The sequence below is a fragment of the Erpetoichthys calabaricus genome, chromosome 2, assembly GCF_900747795.2.
Source record: "Erpetoichthys calabaricus chromosome 2, fErpCal1.3, whole genome shotgun sequence".
Lineage (NCBI taxonomy): Eukaryota > Metazoa > Chordata > Cladistia > Polypteriformes > Polypteridae > Erpetoichthys > Erpetoichthys calabaricus.
In genome coordinates, this window is record NC_041395.2 from 230945718 (window position 1) to 230952883 (window position 7166).

A 7166-nucleotide genomic window follows, 5' to 3' on the forward strand; every position below is an offset into this window, starting at 1 on the left:
CTTTGGGAAGGAGAGCTATGGCAAATTTAAACAAGACACTATCATAAAGACGAGACATACTCAGATAAAGGTTTGGGGCAGCCACCCGTATAATCTGGTATCCTGGCTGCAAAAGTCGTTTTTATGTAAATAAACAGCACTGGTGTGCATACAATTGAGTCCAAGAGAAGACTGAGGAATTAGGACAAAGGGCAGGGTTTTAAAGGGGAAGACAGGAAGTGAGGTCATAAGGATCAGGGACGTGTTCGTTCTCCATTGGTCAGGAGCAGAGAGAGAGAGAGAGATAGACAGAGATAGAGAGAGACAGATAAAAAAATCAATACGTGCCCTTCGTGCTTTTAAGTATGCGAAGCACCGTTCAGCATGTCGTTTCAGGAAGCAGCTGCACAAAAGATAGCAACGTGACGAATTTTTAGACGAGCGTCAGTATCGTCTAGGTGTGCGAACAGCCCCCCTGCTCAATCCCCCTACGTCAGGATCAGAGAAAGTCAGCGCAAGAGACAGAGAAAAGTAAGCTGGGTAGCTTCTCAGCCATCTGCCAATAGCGTCCCTTGTATGAAATCAACTGGGCAAACCAACTGAGGAAGCATGTACCAGAAATTAAAAGACCCATTGTCCTCAGAAACCCGCGAAGCAGCGAAAAATCCGCGATATATATTTAAATATGCTTACATATAAAATCCGCGATGGAGTGAAGCCGTGAAAGGCGAAGCGCGATATAGCGAGGGATTACTGTATTAAAAAAATAAAATAAGTTACTGAGGGTTGGGACAAAGGGAATGTATCAATTAATACTAATTGTCCAATCCAATAATCAGTTATCAGTTTTGTTTTTGGCAATGTGAATGATTATTAGACATTTCGGTAAGGCTCCTACTTTTTTTTCCTTACCTTTCTCTGTAAATGGAGTTTCCCGACCATTACTCTTTGTGAAAGAATGAGTCTCAACACACTGGAAAAGTTTGGGGTAGCCACCTGTATATTGTCGCTGGCTGCAAAAGGTTTAAAGAAAAACAAGAAGTTGTTGTTAGGTTGAGTTCCAGGATTGAACTGATCTGGTTTTGGAACCAGAAGTGATGTCATTTGTCTGAAACAGGAAGTGATGTCAGTCTGGGCACCGGAACAGGAAGTGATGTTAAATCAGCAGGTGTTCATGTATTTGGTCTGCAGAGATAACAGAAATAGGATTATTGCACCCTGCCACCCCCTGGCCTGGCGGGTAATTACCTCCACTTGGTCCACTCGGCTTGCTCCTAGTCGCACGTGTGTGACATCTTATATTAAGGTAAGCAAAGGACACTTGTTTCTAAGAAGCAGAATAAATACAGTTTATCGATATATGCAAGTTTTTTAGAGTTGTGATCATTTCTCACATATGGAGTGTTAATAAAAGTTAAACACAACCTTACAGGTTTTCATATTTTGTTATTATAGGACAGTGAATCTTCATTGATTTAATTTGGATTTTCTAAATCTGATCAATTTAAAAAAAAGAGACTTTAGTGCCATAATGCAGACAGATCTCTGCAAAGGGGTTTAAAATTAACTACAAATATAAAACAAAAAGCAGTTGATTGTATAAGTATTCACTCCACTAAATCTAGTCAGTATTTAGCTGAAGCACCTTTGTCAGTGATGACAGCCTTGAGTTTGTGACCTCTTTCAACTTTGAACTTCTGGGGCCTCATGTATAAACGGTGCGTAAGCACAAAGATGTTGCATACGAACGTTTCCACGCTCAAATCGCGATGTATAAAACCTAAACTTGGCATAAAGCCACGCACGTTTCCACGGTATCTCATACCTTGGTGTACGCAAGTTCTCCGCTCGGTTTTGCAGACTGGCGGCACCCAACGTCAAAGCAGTGCTACTATTACTGTGTGGTTTCCCTTTCATTCTTAGATCCACATCCCTGATGCAGCTTTATCATATACACTGAAACTAACTGCATATTGTCCATCCATCCATCCTTTATCCAACCCGCTATATCCTAACTACAAGGTCCAATCCCAGCCAACATGCAAACTCCATGCAGGGAGGACCTGGGAAGCAAACCCGGGTCTCCTAACTGCGAGGCAGCAGTGCTACCCACTGCGCCACCGTGCCGCCCACTGCATATTGTTTATTAGTTTAATGCATCTGATTGTAATTTACCTGTAACAATATAATGGTCCAGGTAATAGCCAAAGTATTCCAAATACCATATCTGCTTTAGCATTGTTACTCTCACTGCATATTCTTCTTTTTCTTCTATCAGTTGCTCCCGTTAGGGGTTGCCACAGCGGATCATCTTTTTCCATATTACTCTCACTGCACCACTCCGAGTATTTATATCATTATATCTGAGTGGGGAATCACAGATCTACAGCTGATCGGAAAGAGAATTATCGGTATACAGCATCAAGCACACGCTGCCTCAGCCATACTGCCTATTTGAACTGCTCTCATATGGCAAACGCTTCAAAGCCTTTCCTGTACGGACCTCACAGTTCAGAAACAGTTTCATCCCAAGAACTATAAACGCACTCAATCAGTCCATCAAGTGCTCCTTGTAGAACTGTTTGTACCTATAAGTACAATTACCTCACTGTAAACTTGCACTACAGTTATAATATTGCACAACCTGAGCCACTTTATAAAGCGTGTATTTACATATGATAACTATAACATTTTTAAGATGAAATGCATATTTAAAAAAAAATATGTTTATATTATGCAGATAAAACTTTAATTTCATTTAAATAATCTATATTGTTAATAATTAAACATGCGAGGACACGGTGCCAAAGCGCTAGTGAGGAGCTGGCGCTCCGTTCACGGATTGTTCCTGCCTCGTGCTGTATTCTTGCTGGGACTGGCACGACACTGGATGGCTAGATGGATAGAATAATTAAACACATACTATGAAGATATTTCAATGTTCCTTAAAAGTTTTGAAGAATCGGCGTTCTAAGCTTACAGATTACTTAACGTCTATTACAGAGCTGATTGTGTGGTAATTGGGTATTTGGAGAAAGAAAAGTAAGGATAGGAATTGGGGGTTAGTACGTTTGAAAGAGACAGTACTGCTACAATAAAGTATTTCATCTGAGGTCATGCATGGCTCAGCAAGCATCTTGCGTGAAACATGAACAATCACTGCAATATCGTGTTCCCATGTTTAATAACATGCTTTAACTCCTATAATCATGAAAATGATATCACGTATACATCTCAGTATTTTAATTATTCAGAGAGCTGTAATATTACGAATGTAATGAATTCTGTGCCCTGTCGGAGTAAGAGAAAGCCCGGAAGCACGTAGTGATTCACACACATAGAGCACATAAAAGATCAAATACAAAACAAAGCATTTAACGTGCTACTTTATCTACGATGGGATTTGAGAAACTAGTAAATTAAACGATTTTAAGATGAAGTTTATGATGTTCTACTTTAATGACAAAATAAACTGCGTAATTAAAGTGGAAATTTCAAGATTAAAGTTGACATTTCATGCTTTTTTCCCACTGTGTGCCTATTTTTTTTTTCTCTGTACCCTAATAAGCTTTCATATGACACTCAGACGGTGGGCTACGACTTGCCTTTTCATGGCAACTTTGATATCTGACAATTTATTTTTTATTTCGGGCACTGTGCGACTTTGTGAACTTGAGCTTTTGAGTTTCTCCGACACTCTATGTCACTCATTCAACTTCCTTTTGCTGTTTAAATCAGTGTTTAAAACAACAAATAGTATGTTTTTCCTTGCCTCCACTTGGTACGCTGAGCTTAAGGGCTATTTATACTGATTTGCATATTCAAAGACGCGTAATTCTGGGAGTTGGGGCAGGACAGCAGGCACGTGCATGTGCGTTACGTTTCATGCTGACCAGGATTTATGTAGAACGTGGAAATTGGCGAACGCACAGATTTATGCATCTGGATTTTTTTGTGCATACGAACATTTCCGCTTTTGTGCTTATGCCATGTTATAGTGTAAGTTCTATGCACGCCGTTATACATGAGGCCCCTGGACACTGCAATTTTTTTGCCATTCTCCTTTGAAAATTGTTCAGACTTTGCAAGGTAGCAGTCAAACATATCAACAGTGTTGAAGAAGACTTACAAATTTAACCTTGTAACAATGCACTTTTTGAAAGTGAATGTCAAAGAAGTTAGAAGAATCAAGCAAACTGGTCAGCATGAATAAGGAAATATTTATCAGTAGCTCAAAAAAGACCCAGTTCCAGGGTTTTATCTGCCCTAGACGAAGTTGTAAATGGTGCCCCAAAAACCCTGGGTTTTGGGAGGAATCATCACTGCCAGTCCTGTACATAGAAATCTGTAGGCCCAAGAAAGGAGCTTGGGGGAAGCAAAATGTGAAAGAGTTGGAAACAAAACAGTGAATTTACAATTTGAGAATGTCATGGGGGATGTTTGATTACTTATAACCAGTGGTGTAAAGTAACAAATTATATTTAACTAGCAAAATACCCGCGCTTCGCAGCGGAGAAGTAGTGTGTTAAAGAGGTTATGTAAACATATATATACATATACATATATATACATATCTACATATACACATATCTACATATACATATATATACATATATACATACATACATAGTGCGTTGTAACACGGGCTGTGATTGTTACATGGGAGGGAGACAACAAATCACAGCTTCCCACTTTCTAATTGGGCCTGTGATTGGTGCTTTGACTGATGCCCAGATCCCACAGTATCTCCCCTTAGGAGAGGCGTTAGGCAAGTGTAATTGAATAGCGGTGCTGCAAGTTTAGCTTTACACCTGTTTTTAAGGCTTATTGACTGAAAGGGGCTTTCATGAAAAACATTAGGGCTTTGCTACAGGATACACCCTCCACAAGTTAAGGAAGTAAAAATAAAGATATATATTTCTGTTTTATTTAAACCTTTTAAATTTGTATGCGGGCGGTATGGTGGCGCAGTGAAAGGTGCCAGTTAGGAGACCCGGGTTCGCTTCCCTGCGTGGAGTTTGAATGCTCTCCCCGTGTCTGTCTGGGTTTCCTCCGGTTACTCCGGTTTCCTCCCACAGTCCAAAGACATGCAGGTTAGGTGCATTGGTGATTCTAAATTGTCCCTGGTGTGTGGGTGTGTGTGGGTGTGTGCGCCCTGCGGTGGGCTGGCACCTTGCCCGGGGTTTGTTTCCTGCCTTGTGCCCTGTGTTGGCAGGGATTGGCTCCTGTATTTAGGATATAGCGGGTTGGATAATGGATGGATGGACATTTGTATGCATAGCCCCATTTGCCCGTTTTCGTTTTTTTTCTTTCTTCAGTAATATTTCAGCAAACCCGGAGCTTGTCAGTTCAAATCCTGGTACTGACACCACTGTGTGACCCTGAGGAAGTCACTTCACCTGCCTGTGCTGCAAAAAACAAAAGTAATGTAACAAATTGTACCTCAGATGTTGCAAGTTGCTGGAATAAAGGCATAAGTCAAATAGATAAATATATATTATACACATAGGAACTATACATTTATTTTCAGTTAAGTCATCTGCAGCAAACCTTTATAAATGAGGGTTTCTCCTTTTTAGTGCAAACTGTTTCTTCTTCATTGAGGTTTTCTCTTGGAGAGCTTTTTTCATTTCATTGAAAATTAAAGCAGCAGCTGCCAAAATATGTAGCTTTCTTATTAATTTTTCAACATTGTGTAAAATAACTTTATAAAGTATACATAAAAGGTTTAAATACTCGTTATCCTTTTACACTAAAATATTACTAAAGAGATACAAAAAAAGTAAAATGCATATGTTGTTTTTCTTTAAGGAGATTAAATATTACTGAAGAAAGAAAAAAAAAACTAAAACAGCCAAATGGGGCTATGCGTACGAACTTAAAAGGTTTAAATAAAACAGAAATATATACCTTTATTTTTACTTCCTTAACTTGTGGAGGGTGTATCCTGTAGCAAAGCCCTAAGTTTTTTCGTTAAAGCCCGTTTCAGTCAATAAGTCTTAAAAACAGGTGTAAAGATATTGACAATAAGCTACGCAAACCCACCAAGACATGGAATCGTTTAAATCAAGGCGCGAGTCGAAAAACACCATCCCATACTATTAGTTAACGATTAACACATTTCTATATGTATTGTAAGCATACAATACAACTGATAATATGTTGCGCTTATTTATCTGGTGTACCGACATTTTTGCGCGTTTAACGGCTGAAATCCAACGTGGTTTGTGCCCTTCAGAATGAAAACAGTTTACATTTACCTTTTTAATAAAAGGCGAGCTTTTAAGCCTGAGAAATCATCCCGTAAATGCACACGTTTAATTGCACATGTGTTAATATGTATGCTTACACACTGTTTCTTCTTCATTGAGGTTTTCTCTAGTATGTAGATCGGGGTAATTACATTCACGGTATTCGTAGTCTGAATCACAATCTGATTGTATGGGTGGTTACCTACCAGGTAACGCTTATGGTTGGCCAGCAAGTCAGCTAACATCAGCCACGGTGCCTTCAGTTGTGAGAAGCAGATCATAGAATGGTTGAAAATAGTTTACTGTCAAATAATGCAAAGAGTACGCGACACGTGTTTCGCCCTAATTCTTGGCTCATCAGGCGTACACACTCACTGCACTCGCTTACGGGAATCAAACCTCGGACGTCAGCGCTAGAGGCGAAGCCCCTAACATTGCGCCATGGCGTGTGGTTCGTTTATTTGACAGCATGTAGATCGGGGTAATTACATTCACGGCATTCGTAGTCTGAATCACAATCTGATTGTATGGGGGGTTACCTACCAGGTAACGCTTATGGTTGGCCAGCAAGTCAGCTAACATCAGCCACGGTGCCTTCAGTTGTGAGAAGCAGATCATAGAATGGTTGAAAATAGTTTACTCTCAAATAATGCAAAGAGTACGCGACACGTGTTTCGCCCTAATTCTTGGCTCATCAGGCGTAAGGCAAGTGTAACTGAATAGCGGCGCGTCATTGAATAGCGGCACTGCAAGTTTAGTTTCTTTTCAATAAAGTCAGGCGTTAGGCAAGTGTCGTTGAATAGCGGCACTGCAAGTTTAGTTTCTTTTCAATAAAGTCAGGCATTAGGCAAATGTCATTGAATAGCGGCGCGTCTTTGAAGAGCGGCGCTGCAAGTTTAGTTTCTTTTCAATAAAGTCAGGCGTTAGGCAAGTGTC